General features: G+C 32.6%; 1 protein-coding gene across 1 annotated transcript in view; it reads right to left on the minus strand.

The window, feature by feature from the left end:
• The window catches only part of LOC129745119 (histone-lysine N-methyltransferase MECOM-like), a 207817-nt gene that overhangs the window by 180259 nt on the left and 7679 nt on the right, over nt 1-19879 (minus strand). The window lies entirely within an intron of this gene.

The raw sequence follows: 19879 nt of genomic DNA on the forward strand, positions 1-19879 counted from the left end.
CTTTGACATAAAAATAGGCTGTTCATTTAAAGTATTCGATCTTTTTATTATTTTATGATATTTTTCGGGGAATTTTGCTGAAAGCTGTTCAAAAAATTCTGCAGCAAAACATAGTAATTGTAATTGTAAATGACTTCATTAGACACGTGGGCCTGTTAGTTTGAGTTTACACCAAGGAATCTATATATATAAAAAGAAATTTCTGTATGTTTGCTTGTTTGTCCTCTATAGACTCAGCCGTCTTAAGGGCTAGAGAGCTGAAATTTGGCATGGATGCTCATTAGGACCAGGAAGGATAAAAAATGTTTTTAGATTTTCGGATGACCCCTTCTGAAGGGGGTCGTCCATAGCACACAAATATTGTTTTCGCGATATTGACGTTACTTTTCGTCGGATCGTGTTAAAAATTTGCACATGAGAGTTTTAAAAGACGAGCAATCGATTTCAGGTGTCAAATTTTGTGTAAGGGGTCAGCTAAAGGGGTCGTCCATATTAACTGATCGCTGTTTTTGCGATAGTGATGTTATTATACATCGTATTCAGATGAAAATTGCTACACGATCGTTTTGAGTGACGTGCAATCGATTTGAGGTATCAAATTCAGTGTAAGGGGCCGGAAAAGGGGGCCTTCCATATTAAATTTACAGTATCTTAGTGATCCGATGTTTTTATACATCGGATTGGGGTGAAAATTGGCACATAGGAGTTATTAGGGACAAACAACTGATTTCACTTATCAAAACTAAAATCAGGGGTCGGCCAAAGGGGTCGTCCATATTAACTATTCACTGTTGATGTTATTATACATCGGATGCAGACGAAAATTGGTACACGAGAGTTTTGAGAGATGAGCAATGGATTTAAGGTATTAAATTCAGTGTAAGGGGCCGGCAATGTTTTTGCAATATCGTCGTTATTTTACATTGGATTGGGATGAAAATTTGCACACGGTAGTTTTCAGGGACAAGCAACCGATTTCAGATGTCAAATGTTTTGCCAGGGGTCGACGAAAGGGGTCGTCCATATAAATTAATTCTTCACTGTTTTTAGCAATATTGTCGTTTTCATACAATGGATTGCTTTGAAAATTTGCACACGGGAGTTTTGAGGGAAGGGCAATCGATTTCAGATATCAAAGTTTATATAAGAGCCCACGAAAGGGGTTTAGCTTTTTGGCAATAATTGCGTTGTTATGCAATGATCGAATCGAAACTTATACACGTGGTTTTTTGGCTCGGTCAAAGGATTTCTGGTTTCAAGTTGAGTAGCAGACGACAGACAAAGTGATCGACCAATATTTTTGCAATTATTACTTAACAATGAATTCAGAAGTGTATCTGGAAAATGCTTGGCAATTGGCTTTCATACAAACTGTTCATGACATATTCCAAGTTGAAAGCGAAACGGAGCTCGTATGGGATCAGCTAGTACTAAAATAAATTTATCCATGAAAAGTATTGTGATTGTCATAATTCATGGAAATTATCGGATGATAACTTCAAAGTTATTTCTGATTGAATGCTTCTTCAATTTGGAAAGCTGTTAGGTTGCGCTTTTTTAGTGATTCTGCCCAAAATTTGATTTTTCTCTTGATAGTCATGATATTGCCGTTTTAATCGAAGATTGTTATTCCTTTACCTTGCATTGAAAGACTGAAGTCAGTCTTAGTTCAAACAGGTGAGACAACATTTTTCTACGAGATAACCAGCGATCTTCGGTATGAAGTAATAGCGTGGAATGTTGGCTAATCATCTCTTCGCACAACGCCTTCAAAAACCCTGAATTTTTCGGTCGAGCCTTAATAAAGTTGATTATTTTTATGCGTTCGTCCAAGACTTCCTTCAAAGATGATGATAGTTTCTTCATAGCGAGTGCATGTCGATGAAAGATGTAATGACTACTACCGCAACTTTTGGTCTTTTCTTTGATCTTGGCAACGACTCCAGCAGTATTTCCAACTATAGCTTTCGCACCGTCCATACATACATCAATGCAATTTCCCCATGAAATATTGTTGTCCGTAACATAATCATCAATTATTTAGCTTGAAAATTTCAGCCTCCGACGTGGAAGTTGGCAAAGGTTTGCAAAGAATCAAATCTTCTTCGAAACATTCAGAACCTTGAAAGCGAACAAATATTATGAGAATTGCTAGTCCATCTGAGGATTCGTCAAGCTGCATGTCGAATTTTGAAGTTCTCAATCGTTTTCAACATCTTCAGCCATGTCACAAATTCGCCGAGGAACAGTGTTGTCAGACATGGGAATCGAATTTACCAATTCCACTGTTTTATTGTCAACCATACGGACGACTTCTTGAATACCTACAAGGTTTGATTAAGTTTAAGTAATAGTATGCGCTTCTCCAGCTTTTCCAATCGGTAGCTCGCCAAGTACGGCGCAAGAACAGCCTTTTCTTTGAGTGTTTTGCACACTCAGTCCTTCAACACAACGTTGTTCGATCAAAGCAGTGCATTTTGACAATCCACCTTTCTTTGTCAACATCCCTGCAGGGATTCAGCTGCCAGTAAAAACAAAGCAAACAAAATTTTTTCGTTCGTACTATTTGCCCTGTGAATTCTTTTTTCTCATGTTTCGATAAAAATGAAACGATAAAAAAATACCAGAGTTTTTCAAAGGTGGTTTATGATTTTCGTTGCGTACGCCGCGGAGCACTTTCAAAAGCTTCGCGGAGCACCAAGTGCTCCGCGGAGCACGATCTGAAAACCCCTGCCGTGAACTGCCGTGATGATCTTCCCTGTAAGGCAGGGTTGCCAGATTGTGAACCGCTTTAATCCGTAGATTAGACGAAAAACGAAAAATGTACTGATGAAACCTGATGAAATTTTTGTTGATCATCTGGTACAAATTTCGTTTATACCTAACAATTTTCGATAGTCGATATTTTTCGAGCATCAACCCGTAGATCAGTAAAAGTACTCTAAATCGGGTAACGCTGCTGTCAGGTACCTTCCTGCGAGAAACTTGTTTATCAGAAAATTTCATGAGAGAAACATCTCCTTGACAATCTTCTTTGTGAGGAATCTTACTGAAAGAACTTTCCACGAAAGAACCTTGCCGATGATAAAATCCCCTTTGAGAAATTTCTCCGTGAGGAACTATAACACGTTCGTCACCGTGGGACCCATATTCAGGTGACGGGTGTATTTCTTGGGAGGCCCCGTCACATCGAAAACGTGTGACGCTCTCTTACTTATGTTATCCACTCAGTTAACACGTTCGTCGCTGAGCTCATTTTGATTTTGAAAAAAATCATTTGTTCACTGATACGTTTATACCTAATATGCATCAAACTAATTGGTTTTTGAAATCTCAGTTCAAACTGATCGTTTTATGAGTTTATAACTGCTCTATTTTTTTAAGACTACGCCCATTCTATCGCTATGATCTAACGAGCAAATATAGAGCTCTTTACAGAAAAGGTGAAGTCTCATTTTTGGGATGTAAATTTATTCATACAAAAATGAACAAAAGTTGGAGCAGTTCTGAACAATAATAAATGGATTCGTTTTATGACGTGCAGAGCTCCTCAAAACTCACCAAACAGTCTTCGGCATAATGTCGGTGCAAACGCATAAATCATGCAAAAAAAATGGAAACCGTTATACCAAATTCGGAGACTTGCATGGCTGCATCACACCCTCCAATTCCATCTATCGACTAGAATCCGCAGACAACGTCCCACGGAATCGATCCTTTCTGTAGAGCGCTATCTTAGACTGACTTTCATCGAACCGTTTGCCATAAATCCAATAAACTAATAAAACAGCTGGGGTTTTTCGAAGCAGATTACCTATTGTTGGGAGCAAAAGATTTCGATCCTCAACTCTTCTTGGATGCAGCATTGCAGTTTAGGTTGCCGCCGACTTTCACTGCCTCCGGAAAATTTTGCTTAATCTTTGCAGTTTATACATATTTTAACGATCGCATATTCCTGAAAATCCACCAAAACTTCCATCGAACGAACAAACAATCGGATCACAGATGATCCTGTGACAAACTAGAAAACGTTGAATGCGCCCCGGAATCAAATCAAAAGCCAATCAAGTCATAAAACGTTTCGAAGAATAAATCTAATGTCATTCCCCGCGCAAAACGACCGACTCCCATTTAAAAGCACCGATTTTTACTATCCTCGCTAGATCTGAGACTGGCTTCTCCCAGTTTCGTCAAATTCCGGAGGTTCAGAATCCGGTACCTCTGCTGACTGATTGCAAGGTGTTGATAGTAAAATTTTAGCATAGGTATACGACTTTTGGGACCGTGATCGGGGCCAAATGTGAAGATTCACCGCCGATGATTCGCCTCGGCAGCTCCGGTGGCATTTTTGCTGCCATTGATTCAAAAGCCAGAAGGCGGCAGATGAACCATCAATCACCCGGCAAGGGGCGATAAAATCTGACCGATTCTGGAGCCTCCCGTAGAAGAGAAACTCGGTGGATAATTTATTCGAAAAAAAAACGGGCCATAAACCGATAACATGGAAAATCAATAATCAATGTTTGGGTTGATTGAGCATAAGCGTATTGCTTAGCTTTTGTTTTTTCTTGAAAATATTTAGTGTTGATGGTTTACTTAAAAATCAAAATAAAAATCAAAACATCTTGATCTATCAAATTGATTGCAAATTGATATGTGCTAGCTTTTGTAAGGAGATAATCGGTAGAGAATTGATAAATAAAAAGAACTCTTATGAAAGGCATTCTAGATTACCTGAATTTTCTATAAGAAAAATTGAGAAAATTGAGGTCCAGCCAGGTTGCTTGGAAATCGAGAAAGATTGTTAAAAATTTGCCCGTTGTCATCCATATTATAAAAAAAAATCAAATCAAAAACTCCAATTTCTAAACGTAATTTATGAATTTTATGTTTCTTTTTAGGTGTAAGATAAGATTTGAACGCGTCTTATGCGTCTCTATAAAATATATTTTTTCATGTTTTTATCTCTCACCATTTCGTTTAAATCTTAATGACAAATGTCTAGATTTGAACTAATTTGCCCAGATGTTGACCGGTTTTAGAGTTTCAAATTATGGAATCCCAAGCACAGATTTAAGGGTTTTTTTGTAAATGCCCGGGTATGCCTGGGAGTCTTTGCATGAAATTTGAGCAACATTTTTTACTTAAAGTGAGAACTATCAGCTTTAAGGTTAGTTTTGTTGAAACGTTCTACAACTTTTAATAGAATTATTTGAAAACATAACTAATAAATAGCAGAAATGAGCATTCAGTACCGTTCAAAGATATAAATAAATTGTTATGAATGCTTTCAGATGTTCAACTTTGTTCAAGACTTTTTACTCGTGAAATGTTTTTAGCTAAACAAAATTCTTTAAGAGTAAGAGCTTTTATTCACCTACTTTTTGACAAGGTTAGACGATTCTTGAATATTTGGTTCTCGAGATAAAGCTATTTTACAAAATCGTATTTTTTTTTTTAACTTCTTTCGCTCAAACTTAAATATCTCATTTATGACCCAACGCAATAAGCGGAAATTTCTCTGAGAAACCTTTTAAAAATAAAACATCCGACGAGACCAAAATTTATATGTATATAAATTTTTGAAAAATTTTATCATACAAAAACAATGATATACGCCGAAATTAGAATTTTTATCAAATGAAATGAAATGGTTTAATGACAAAATTTTTCCTTTGATATTTTTGCTTGAACAATGCATGTATAAAGAATAGGAAAAAAATATTGCAGCTCTATAAAATTATTCAGGTGTGAGTATTTTTACAATTAATGTTTGTATTTTTTTTTTTTTAAATCCTAACTTTTGAGAACAACTCCTAGCCTTATTTTAATATGAAATTTAGATAAAAATGAATAAGGGATCATAAAGGTTTCATTTTAAAGATTTTTTTTTTGTTTTTACTCAAAATAGCAAGTAATAAACTAATTCTTTTAACCACAAAGGTAACAATTTTAAGCATTGGTGAAAACTCATCAAAAATTATTTATATACAAATAAAAGGAAGAGATTAAGTTTAAGGTTAAATCAGATTTATTTTCTAATCTTGTAAACTCGATTTAAATTAAACTTTAGTTTAAGACTTTTTTTGAAGAATTTTCTTTTTAAATAATGTTTAGGAAAAAACAAATGAAATATATTTCCTGCTGAATTTTCACTTGAAGTTAAAATACAAGTTCTTTGAACAACAAAAACTTAACACTCATGATTGAATTCATAACTAGAATCCTGTGAATATTTTTTTAATATTTTAATCAATATTTTTCTTAAAACGAAATCCTTTAAATCCCATTTTAAATAGACACATATTTTATTTCTTCTGGTTTGTGTTTTCAAGTTGGCTCTGACTATATTATTATTAAATATTAAATTTTAATTTCAAATCCTGAATCAAAATTTTGAAACAACGATCTCCTGCAATTTGAATTTTTATAAAATTCTTACAATTATTTTTCAATCTTGAGTAAAAAACGATCGAAATTTTTAATTTTAGTTCATAATCTGGATCCTGTCTTTGAACCTGAGTTTAAAAATTTGAATTCCTTATTTGAAAACGGTTTTTGAATCTAAGTTCCAGATAAGAATTCCTATTGATATGATCCATATAGCGAAATATGTATCAAAACCCTCAACCAGAAATATTTACTTTGAATTCTGTATTTTTGGCTTTAAATATGAATTCGTTATTCAGCAATTAATTCAACTTGTGAATCCATATGAAAATTGCGAGCTATGAAACTTTTTAAAGTTCTTATTCTGCATAAGAATCAAAAGTAAAAATATCAAAAAAAATCTTACACTCAGAAAAATACTATTATGTATGCCATAAGATTCTCTTATGAAGTGGCGCCATAAGAAAAATTAATGAAATTCATAAGATTGTCTTTTGACGCGAATGAATTCTGAAGATGAACGCCTACTTCAATGAGAGGTTGTTGCTTTTCATAAGAGATTCTTATGGAAACAGTAAATCACTTTCTAATAAGACAAATTCTCGATATTTCATGCTGAAAACATTCAATTTATTACTTGCCAAATTCGTTTAATATTAAATCCTTCATTGTCACCATCAGCAGCGCATCAACAGACGGCTCCATCAAAGTTTTTTTGCCGCATCTTAATCTTCGACCTTTCGTTTTTTGCCGATCAGCTAGCTGAAAAGTTAACAAATAATGTATTTTAGTTTACTAATATATTCAACGTTCACACCAAAAACATCAAATCGAACTTACATTTAACATTGAAGGAAAACTATAATAACTATGAACTGGCGTACTGTACTGTTAGATGATGAAAAAAAAAACTGATGCTATGAATGAATATGTTCATCATTTTTTCACAATGCCGTTTCTTCTATTTTTCATAAGAACATCGTATGAAAATTGAAAGAATTTCATAAGACTCTTATGAAAAATTAGTTTGGACGCAAAAAAGTGGTTCATAAGATGTATCTTATGAAATTTATAATAAGATTTCCTCTGAGTGTATAAATGGTTTGCAATTTGAAAAAGTTGCTATAAATATTCCGAAATTATGAGTTTCGGACATAAAATACCTTCGCAATAAGTTTAAGTTTGAAAAGCAAACCAAAATGAGAATCAGGATTTTGTGCGAATGATGATCCAAACTGAAATTAAAGAACAATAAGTTGGATACAGAATCCGGAATCTGATCTCAGACATTGAATTTAAACTTTTAAACTTTTTCAAATAAAATTCATAACCACAAAATCCGGAATAGTTTTGATCTAAGTTTTCCAGATTTTCCGGCAAGTATCTGAGCCTTGCGAATTCGGGATATTTTTTGAAATATCCCCCAATATCCAAATAATTCATTTAAAATTTTCAAAAAAAAAAAAAAAACAAAACAAAACCATCTTTTTTATCTAGACACATTTGTTCATTTCTTGTTCTTTTCAGTTCTGTTAGAAATCTGACTACAAATTATGATGCAAAGTTCATTATTTTAAAAGTCCAGTTTGTTTTGTTTGAATTTGCGTTTCAGTCAAAAGAAAGAAAATATAAAATTCACAATTTGCCTGATAATTTAGTCATGGCCTTCGTCGAGGAATATTAAAAAATTCGAAGTTTATTCAAATAAGATTGCCAATTTTGCAAAATTTTGTTTGATCTTGCAATAAAAGTAGAAAAAACGAGCAAAATATGAGAAATCTGAAAAGCTTATTATAAGGTTATTGAAATGCGATGTTCGGAACTAAACTTCAGCTCGGAGAGAAAACTAAAAAAAAACAGTTAGAAAATTGTAAACCTGGGATAAGATTTCTAGGCTTTCTCTCTAGTTCTGAGTCGAGAGTGGTACTTTACGATGGTCGAGAGTGTTACTTTACAATTTGGCCGTTCATTAGAATTTTATAAAAAATTTCAAATAAAAATCCTGAAAATGGTTTGCCATTTGAAATATTTACTATTCATATTCCAGAATTATGAGTTTCAAATATGAAATATGCAATAAGTTTAAGTTTGAAAAGCAAACCAAAATGAGAATCAGAATTTTATAAAAAAAATTTGAAATTTTCAGATTAGAGAAAAACATTGCTGCGGGTTTTTTATTCCCCTTCTGTTCTCAGTAAATTTTATTTTTTTCTGAAATGGAAAATTTAGACATTTCTGAGTCATTTTTAGGAAAAATCAAAATGTTTGGTCGGTGAGTTCCCATACACTTTGATTTTTGGAAGATATTTTTAAATTTTAATCTGTAAAATTATTCCAATGCAATGGAATATCAATGTATTTCTTAAAATTATCAATTTGTTTTTCGATTTTATTCAAATGATGATTATTCTGAAATCAATAAAAAATAGAACAATTTGAAAGATTGAATAGGATAGAGGGATAAGAATTTTCCGATAATCGTTATTTTGATATGAAATTATATTAAAAATTTATTTTTTGGAATATCCTTGTTATATTTTATGTTTTCCAAATGTTACATTAATTTATGCTCAAGCTTTACGCAAAACTAATTCTGGTTAAATGTAATTTTAAGATCGATCAATAACAACAGTCCAATATCCTTTGATTGGCAACGAAATATTTGATTTTTTAAACTCGTGGTTTAAAATACTTTCACAATATTTGTATGTTAAGATGAATACGCACATCAGAAAATTAACAAATATTTTTATGCTTCCATTCGTTTACGGCATTTTTATTTTTTTTTTACCGAAGAATAAATTCAAGCGAATCTTAGCAGCAAAGTTTTTGGAAAAAATTGAAATATAGCATTTCGTTAAAATTAAAAGTTTATGCACTTTAATTTGTATATCTGAGGCTATATTTATAACATCAATTTCTCCTTTTTCTTATATTGACGGTGTGTAAATATTTTTCAGAATTCTTTGAACTTCATTTTAGAATTGTAGTACATTCTTATGATATTTGAGAATTATCGATGGACAAAACGATGAAAAACTATTTTTATCAGGAGAAATTCCAATTTTACCGACGTTTTAATACTTGATTTTATTTTGTTTTTATTTCCATGATTTGATCATTTGCAATTCACTTTGGCATAAGATCAATAATACTGTTGATATTAGTTTATTTTAGATTGACACAATGAAAGAAACGCATTTGTTTTGGAAAATTTATAAACGGCTTTGGGCTAGATTCATTCATTTAAAAAATTCAATTTCCAATAAGGAATTCAAGAGATTATTTAAAAAATGGCTTGAAGTTAAGATTGTTTTACCTTGACAGAAATGTTAGCTCTTGAATAAAAATGAAGAATCCCCATAAGCAGTACAGTTTATTTAATTGAATAAAACACCCCATGCCTATAATGGCTCAAAAAAAGGGACAAGCATAATTTAAGCTAGATCGAACAGCTCTAGGGTCTTTCAAAAGACTGAAGTGCGAATAAGATTCTAAATAATTTGACTCGGGAGAAGTATAAAAAAAGATTTCTCATAAGCGATAACACAAAAAAGCTAAAGCGGTTCCAAGTATTAAGTGATTTTCTTAATCTTTTAGTTTGTCTATAAAAATTCCCTCTAATGTTTTTACAATCAGAAAATCTATAGATAATGGATTCAGATGGACGCTTCTATGGATTCGTGTAATTCTAGTGAATTCTTTTTAATTCAGATGATTGAATTGAATTCTCCCAGACGGGTGACAGGATTTGTAAGCCGATTTTCAAATTTTAATATAATTTAGAAGATATTTTTTAAGCTAATATATTGTTTCAATTGCGTATTTTCTGTAGTTTAAAGTCATTTTGAAATTTTTTATAGCTATTGATGAGAAAGTTGATTTAGTCAGTTGTATTTGATAATACAAAAAAATAAAAAGTAGTTTAGTTAGCACCCCTGAAATGATAAAACACGTAATTTCCGAGGAAGAATGACCTTAGTGGGTTAAATTCCTATAAAAAAGGAAAAAAAAAATAAAACACATAAATTATAAATATTTTTAAAAATATTTCAAATAAAAAATTTTCAAAAAAAAAAATTCTGGAAAATCATCGACCAAATATTTGAATTTTTGCTAGAAATTAACCGGAAAAAGCTCCATTTTCTGCCTATGCTAAAATTAGTGTAACTGTATTTCCTTTCTTTGAGTTTTTCTACAAAACACATCATGCTGTAATGTGTTCTGAGCCTACTATGTTGAATTATTTTACTGAATCAAAGCAATCGGAAGATTCCCTCTAATTCAACCACCATGGTTCAATTCAAGGGAATCACAACACACATTAACGTGAAAATGGCATCCAAGCCGTTCGAGCCAAATACATTTTCACGTACTGAAAAAGCTAGTATATTTCTATCGAAATACCGGCTTCTTTTCTTATACGTGGTTAAATTGCTTTTTTAAAGAACAAGTTTACTTTGGATAACCTATGTTGGTGCATTAATCGGTTAAAAAAAAGAATTCAGTATATTAAAATTAGGCAAAGGTATAAATCTTTTTTTCGTACCCAAATGTACCCTCACGTGCAAAATCTAATTTTAAATCATTCCAACAAACTTTCAAATGCACTCGGACATTTTCCTTTACTTTTCTAATTATGTCCAAACAGAAAGAGAAACCAAACTTTCAAGCAATTTATCTCGCTTGTGCCACGCTTTTGCTTCAAATATCTGCGGGAAAGCACTAAATTAGATCCGCAGACACGTTTGCGCATCGACTTTTGGAACAAACAACGCTAGCAGAGTAAAAACGAACTGCAAAAGTGTCGTCAAGCCAAAACAGACACAAATTTAGATTTAATTAAATTAACCACATAAACAACGGACATGAACTAGCGCAACTATTGCACTTTTGCCCCCATCCGACAACAACACCCCCTCAAAGAAAGACCGAGCGTTTTGAGACTCGGATTGGATGCTTGCCGACGGCGAACGTGGCGAATAAAAATTAACGTCGAAAATGAAAATTCATGCATATCTCGACGCTCGCAGAACGATGACAACCCCTTTGAGACCCTCTCATATGACTTTCGGGCCAGAGAGTAGTTCGTCTTCCATGATCTAGCTTTTGACGCCTTGCATCCAATCTAAGGAGAAGCGTTAGGGTGTTTTTAATGATTTTTTTTCTTACTTTAAACATTATTAAAATTTTGGATTAGAAACTGAAACATTGAAATTGTCCTTCCATTTTTTTTTAAATTTTGTTGATTTTAGTGTCCCATGATTTTTTTTGATAAATTTTGAAAAAAAGGTTATTAAAACATTGTTAAAATAAACCCTACCATCGCCACCTAGAAAATTGTATCACGAGCAGTGTTGTTGGTACTTTTTTTCCTTCTGCCAACGTCCGCGCAGCCTCCATCAAGAAGGAGAGCTGATGATGGTTACAACCTAGAAGATTTGCGCGCAAGGGTCGATCTTGGGTCTTGAGGGCTCCCAAGCTTGCAGCGCTGACTGAAAGGCGTCTCGCGTGGCGTGGCGTGAATATGCGCGATTTAATGTAAATGTAATGCAATAAATGTCATCATTTGTTAGGTGTCACTGTGCTGTAAAACTTTATTATTATTGTTACCGAAATGAGGGGGGTTTTGCATTGGAATCCGGACAACTAGTGACATGAGAGGGGTTGAGTTCTATGCAGCTTCCTGGCTGGCTGGCTGAGGGACCTGAGCATTATTAAGATTGGCTCCGTTTGGGAGGCGGAATTGCTGAAGAATTTTCGGGTTGTTTAGCGTGGGCGACTCGTGACGAATTTAAACCCTATGAATGATTGCACTCATGGATTGTGTTTTGTTGGCAATGTTGAAGCAGTATGCTGAATTTATATTATGTTTACTTAAGCTTCCATTCTTGAATTGAATAAGCGAGAGTGTTATGTTTTTTCCATATATTCATCAGGGTGGCAGCCAAAAGGGTCATGTCGAATTTCGCAAACCGACCATATGCTTTTTTTAGTTTGGCCCCAATAACCTGACATCGGCAAAATTTCAGCTCAATCGGACTTAATTTAGGGGTGCCTCAATGCACTCAAATTTTCGATTTGTTGACCTTCAAAAATCATCAAAGAGGGGACTGAAGTAAACCAATAAAGTCAAAATAGCTATTTAGATGCCAAATGACTTAGAAATGTATGAATTCTGATACTACTTAAAAAAAAATAGTTTGGTTAGAAATTGACTTTCCGAAAATCGACCGGTTTTCCGAAGTCCCCGATAGTAAAATTTTGACAACAAAAAATTCCGAATAAACACCATCAGATCTCGATGTTTCATGCATCTCTAAGCAAGGCTGCTTAACCCAAGTGCAAATATAGAGCTACTTTATAAAGTTAACAATCATTAAGACTGTAGCACTAAACCCAAATAACCATAAACATTAAGCCATAACCCTTAATCAGCATTAAATCAACATTTCGTTAGCATTATATCAACATTAATAATGCTTTTAAGTCTTATACATATATGCATTAATAATGCATAGAAGCAATATAAAAAGTGACAAGCTACCTTTGAAAATTTATCAAAAATCTTTGTTTATTTTTTGAAAATCTTAAAATGCAAAAATGTTTTGAATAACACCAGCATTCCCATCTTACTTTCAAAAGTACGGATTAGCACCACTTTAAAAAAAATGTGGTCATGATCTTTTAAGAATTCAAAAATATATATCCTTATCTGTAACGAATAGCTTCTAACTTCAGCTCTTGGGACACATGTTGAATTTTTGTTGTGAGCATTCCACAGCTGATCTACTTTTTTTTCGAGACAGATTTTTTTGAATTTTTTGTAATTTTTGCCATTTTTGTCATTTATGTCATTTATGTCATTTATGTCATTTTTGTCATTTTTGTCATTTTTGTCATTTTTGTCATTTTTGTCATTTTTGTCATTTTTGTCATTTTTGTCATTTTTGTCATTTTTGTCATTTTTGTCATTTTTGTCAGTTTTGTCATTTTTGTCATTTTTGTCATTTTTGTCATTTTTGTCATATTTGTCATTTTTGTCATTTTTGTCATTTTTGTCATTTTTGTCATTTTTGTCATTTTTGTCATTTTTGTCATTTTTGTCATTTTTGTCATTTTTGTCATTTTTGTCATTTTTGTCATTTTTGTCATTTTTGTCATTTTTGTCATTTTTGTCATTTTTGTCATTTTTGTCATTTTTGTCATTTTTGTCATTTTTGTCATTTTTATCATTTTTGTCATTTTTATCGGTTTTATAATTTTTGTCATTTTTGTCATTTTTGTCTTTTTTTTCATTTTTGTCATTTTTGTCATTTTTGTCATTTTTGTCATTTTTGTCATTTTTGTCATTTTTGTCATTTTTGTCATTTTTGTCATTTTTGTCATTTTTGTCATTTTTGTCATTTTTGTCATTTTTGTCATTTTTGTCATTTTTGTCATTTTTGTCATTTTTGTCATTTTTGTCATTTTTGTCATTTTTGTCATTTTTGTCATTTATGTCATTTTTGTCATTTTTGTCATTTTTGTCATTTTTGTCATTTTTGTCATTTTTGTCATTTTTGTCATTTTTGTCATTTTTGTCATTTTTGTCATTTTTGTCATTTTTGTCATTTTTGTCATTTTTGTCATTTTTGTCATTTTTGTCATTTTTGTCATTTTTGTCATTTTTGTCATTTTTGTCATTTTTGTCATTTTTGTCATTTTTGTCATTTTTGTCATTTTTGTCATTTTTGTCATTTTTGTCATTTTTGTCATTTTTGTCATTTTTGTCATTTTTGTCATTTTTGTCATTTTTGTCATTTTTGTCATTTTTGTCATTTTTGTCATTTTGGTCATTTTTGTCATTTTTGTCATTTTTGTCATTTTTGTCATTTTTGTCATTTTTGTCATTTTTGTCATTTTTGTCATTTTTGTCATTTTTGTCATTTTTGTCATTTTTGTCATTTTTGTCATTTTTGTCATTTTTGTCATTTTTGTCATTTTTGTCATTTTTGTCATTTTTGTCATTTTTGTCATTTTTGTCATTTTTGTCATTTTTGTCATTTTTGTCATTTTTGTCATTTTTGTCATTTTTGTCATTTTTGTCATTTTTGTCATTTTTGTCATTTTTGTCATTTTTGTCATTTTTGTCATTTTTGTCATTTTTGTCATTTTTGTCATTTTTGTCTTTTTTTGTCTTTTTTGTCATTTTTGTCATTTTTGTCATTTTTGTCATTTTTGTCATTTTTGTCATTTTTGTCATTTTTGTCATTTTTGTCATTTTTGTCATTTTTGTCATTTTTGTCATTTTTGTCATTTTTGTCATTTTTGTCATTTTTGTCATTTTTGTCATTTTTGTCATTTTTGTCATTTTTGTCATTTTTGTCATTTTTGTCATTTTGGTCATTTTTGTCATTTTTGTCATTTTTGTCATTTTTGTCATTTTTGTCATTTTTGTCATTTTTGTCATTTTTGTCATTTTTGTCATTTTTGTCATTTTTGTCATTTTTGTCATTTTTGTCATTTTTGTCATTTTTGTCATTTTTGTCATTTTTGTCATTTTTGTCATTTTTGTCATTTTTGTCATTTTTGTCATTTTTGTCATTTTTGTCATTTTTGTCATTTTTGTCATTTTTGTCATTTTTGTCATTTTTGTCATTTTTGTCATTTTTGTCATTTTTGTCATTTCTGTTATTTTTGTCATTTTTGTCATTTTTGTCATTTCTGTCATTTTTGTCATTTTTGTCATTCTTGTCATTTTTTTCATTTTTGTCATTTTTGTCATTTTTGTCAGTTTTGTCATTTTTGTCATTTTTGTCATTTTTGTCATTTTTGTCATTTTTGTCATTTTTGTCATTTTTGTCATTTTTGTCATTTTTGTCATTTTTGTCATTTTTGTCATTTTTGTCATTTTTGTCATTTTTGTCATTTTTGTCATTTTTGTCATTTTTGTCATTTTTGTCATTTTTGTCATTTCTGTCATTTTTGTCATTTTTGTCATTTCTGTCATTTTTGTCATTCTTGTCATTTTTTTCATTTTTGTCATTTTTGTCATTTTTGTCAGTTTTGTCAGTTTTGTCAGTTTTGTCATTTTTGTCATTTTTGTCATTTTTGTCATTTTTGTCATTTTTGTCATTTTTGTCATTTTTGTCATTTTTGTCATTTTTGTCATTTTTGTCATTTTTGTCATTTTTGTCATTTTTGTCATTTTTGTCATTTTTGTCATTTTTGTCATTTTTGTCATTTTTGTCATTTTTGTCATTTTTTTCATATTTATTGTTTACCTTTGTTATATCTAGTAGTTTTATCAATTTGTTGAAAATATGTTTTTTCAAATCTTATATTTATATACTCGGTTTTACGAAGGTTGAGCGCAACCGCTAAATGATCTAGTTAGGAAAGCTTGACATTAATAGAAAACACCATCTGCTAGAAGTCACTATTGATTAGTGTGCTTAAAATTTTAATGGTTTCCTAATCCAATTCAAAACAGCTACAATTGTTACTCAACAATATACAGACAGCCAAGCCGTCAGACAAACATAGCATCGGTTGATTTATCGATCGCCCTAAGTCGCTGTGGAGCAAACGCTTGTTATTAGTCATTTCCCAGTCGATCTTCACACAATCTGCCCATCTCCGTTCGGCAGGCCGTTATTGATTGCCCTTTTTCGGGTACCATTTTATTACATCCGTCCTGAGCCACCAAGAGTCTCCAAGTGTCATCCATCGACATTAGGTTGAATGTCCACTTCCGTTGTTGCCGCCGGGCTGAGGCTGAGGCTGAAGGTACGCAGCTAGCACATCTGTCTTTTGGCAAAAATGCTGATGGATTCCCATGGATTTGGTCGCAGACCTCGAGATAGACCTACTCTCGGCTGATCCAAATTCACAACCATCAATTTTAGGAGACGGCTCATTTTTGTCACATTTATTCAATTTACTGCGAATCACTGTCACTTTTCTTGGGACGACAGCCACGTAACGGATGATGGTCGAACGTGATCTCGAAAAACGAAGGCAGAAAAGAAAAACAGAATGAACAGGCACACTCCGTGTGGTGAATTTGAAGACGTGCGCCTCCCAACAACTGCCGGCTATTCGGAGTTCGCGGTAATTTGAATTCGAAATTGAAAACAGCCTCGCGATTCGGAGGTTCTTCCAATGAATGGAGCAATGAGTCCGTGTCTAGCCAGTGAACGAAAGCCTCAGGGTCTAGGGGGACCTCAGCCGGAGGCCACGATCTGTTTCCCCTGGAGCATCCCATGATGACAGTAGAGAGCAAAACGAGAGGGAGGTTTCGGGGCGACCATCAGCAGCTATTGATGATTCTCGTGGTGGACGTCTCGTGCCGATTCACGCAAATCACTGCCATTAGTGAAGTGCGCGACGTTTGTTTCGGGTTATGAAATGGTTTCAGATGCTTTCGGAAACCAAAAGTGTGAAATCGATTTGAAACCGCCGGGGGAAGACGCGATTTGTCACCGGGCGCGTTTCGAATCATTTTTTTTCCTTTTTCTCCGACTTTTTTTTTCGAGGAGAAACTGCCTGACCATGAAAATGGGGGTTCCGTCCGATGCTTTTCTCCAGTGGGCACGTGGTTTTGCACAAATAAAGTATGAAAAAAAAAAACCTGACAAAACTTTCTAATGTTACCGCCAGATCAGGTGAAACTGTATCTGAAGCACTTTGCCGGCCACCAATGATTGATTTTTCGTGACGCTTCAGCTGCCTCACAAAACATCCGTCCTCGAGAAAGTGTCTTCCTGAACAGAGAGCAAAAAACCCAACACTAGGTTATCGATAACAGCAAATTTACGAGCATTCAGACCAGATAAGCAGTATAAAATAAATATAACCCGAAATCCTTCAGTAGCACCCAAAAGTTGATGATCTTACACACTGTGGCTGGGAAAAAAAAAACATCTCGAAAACTTGTTCCCGGCTAATTCGAACCAAAAGACAAGCGGCTTGGCGGAACACAGATTCCTCACTTCTCAGGTTCTCCTTGAAGGTGGCCATATCACGATATCCTTTTCCGAACGATGAAACTGAAAATGGTTTGAGGTAAGGAAAGCCAAAATCCCACCGAGAAGCGACGAACGTTACGGAGAGGACCTGTCAAACAACAATCACTTGTCTTCGGGGCGTCATTTTTTTGTGTTTTTTCCCCTCTGAAGTATTTTGAAGTTTTATTTTTCGCTTAACTTACTCCAGATCCAGCTGACCACGCTTGATGTTTCGATGCCGGCTTTCCGGCGATCGACATGAACACTGAATGTTAAGCAGATAATGCAACCGAAATATGCGCGGAGTTTGGAACATACACTGTGGTAGCCACGGTTTTATTTGTTCAAGTAATGATTGTGTAATTTACGTGATTTATTTTCAACAATCTGGTTAATGGGAACGGATTATAAACACAGGGAAACATTGCGCATTGAGATGTTTCACCTGTTCTGATATAATTAATCTTGAAGCAAGGTGTAACGGTAAAATTTTAAAATGGAAGGACTCAATTTAAAGGTTCCTTTTTTTTTATTTCCATAAATCTTATTAACTTAACATATAATAAAAATATAATGAATAGAAACGCACAGTTTTAAATGGGATAACGGAAGTTAAATTTTTGACAAAAATGACAAAAATGACAAAAATGACTAAAATTACAAAAATGACAAAAATGACAAAAATGACAAAAATGACAAAAATGACAAAAATGACAAAAATGACAAAAATGACAAAAATGACAAAAATGACAAAAATGACAAAAATGACAAAAATGACAAAAATGACAAAAATGACAAAAATGACAAAAATGACAAAAATGACAAAAATGACAAAAATGACAAAAATGACAAAAATGACAAAAATGACAAAAATGACAAAAATGACAAAAATGACAAAAATGACAAAAATGACAAAAATGACAAAAATGACAAAAATGACAAAAATGACAAAAATGACAAAAATGACAAAAATGACAAAAATGACAAAAATGACAAAAATGACAAAAATGACAAAAATGACAAAAATGACAAAAATGACAAAAATGACAAAAATGACAAAAATGACAAAAATGACAAAAATGACAAAAATGACAAAAATGACAAAAATGACAAAAATGACAAAAATGACAAAAATGACAAAAATGACAAAAATGACAAAAATGACAAAAATGACAAAAATGACAAAAATGACAAAAATGACAAAAATGACAAAAATGACAAAAATGACAAAAATGACAAAAATGACAAAAATCACAAAAATCACAAAAATGACAAAAATGATAAAAATGATAAAAATGACAAAAATCATTATCGAATTTGGAAAAAAAATAACAGTTCTACTTTATTTAAATTTGATTATTGAAAACTTATGACACCTGGAAACTACTGAACCGAAAATACAATCAATCCATCAGAGCATTTCAAGACTCTGAAATCAATAATTTTCTGGTTAAAATGATATTTCTGAAAATTGTACGAATCGCTCTCAGTGTTGCTAGTCTTTTTTTTTTTTATGAAAAAATGAATGCTCTGTTCGGGACATAATAACTATATTCTCGGTGAAGTTGTTTTCAGGGATTTCTACAGTTAGCTCCATATATTGGTATTTCATTTGCATAGCTTGATAACAAAACATTCAAGAAAAACCGAAAAATTTTAAATCAAAACCCAACCCAACCCAATCAAATCCTGAATCTTATTTTAAATATGAAAAAAAAAATGTCAATCGTTTTGACCAAACATGATATCTTTTAGACTACTGGATTTGTAAAATTCGAGAAAAGTTGCAAAACGGCACACCCTAGTGTACGCTGCATTGAATATTTGTCGAACTTATTAATTTAAATAATGCATGTTAGTTAGATTTGCCAGATAATCGTTAGACGCAAAAATTTATAATTATTGCAACACAAGTTTTTTCGTTAGGTTTTGCAATAAATATGAATAATTCTCGCGAAAACTGTGCTTTTTTCAAAGATTTTTATCTAACCGGACCTATCCTAAACTTTAACATTAAATATTCGCACATCCCCGGATAAAACCGGGCAATCTCCCGAGTCTCATGTAAGCACATGCTTGCGCAGAATCTGCGGTGAATCCGTGAAGGATTACTTACATACATGCATACATGAAATAGTTTTATTATTATTTTTTCATTTATGCTTCTTCCTCACCAATTTTTCTCCTTTTGATCTTGTTCCTTTCTTCTTTTCTACACCCAAAGTAGAGGTTGAAAATTTTCAATGCCAATCGGAGCTAACTGTGAGCCGAAAATGCGATGAAATGTGCATTGTGCCATAGATGGTATCAATGCTTTTCCGTCACTGGCATGAAGACTCGTGCTCTCGGACAGAATTATGCCGGACCACTAAATACAAAAATTCAAGCGAAACAAGAAAAATATGTAGTGGGATTTTCATCCCTTTTGATAATTCATCCCAGAAACAAAAAACTAGCCGTCTCGTTGAGAATCGACCTCACATCAATCTTCTGCCCTC

The sequence above is a fragment of the Uranotaenia lowii genome, chromosome 2 (genome assembly GCF_029784155.1).
Source record: "Uranotaenia lowii strain MFRU-FL chromosome 2, ASM2978415v1, whole genome shotgun sequence".
Classification (NCBI taxonomy): Eukaryota; Metazoa; Arthropoda; class Insecta; order Diptera; family Culicidae; genus Uranotaenia; species Uranotaenia lowii.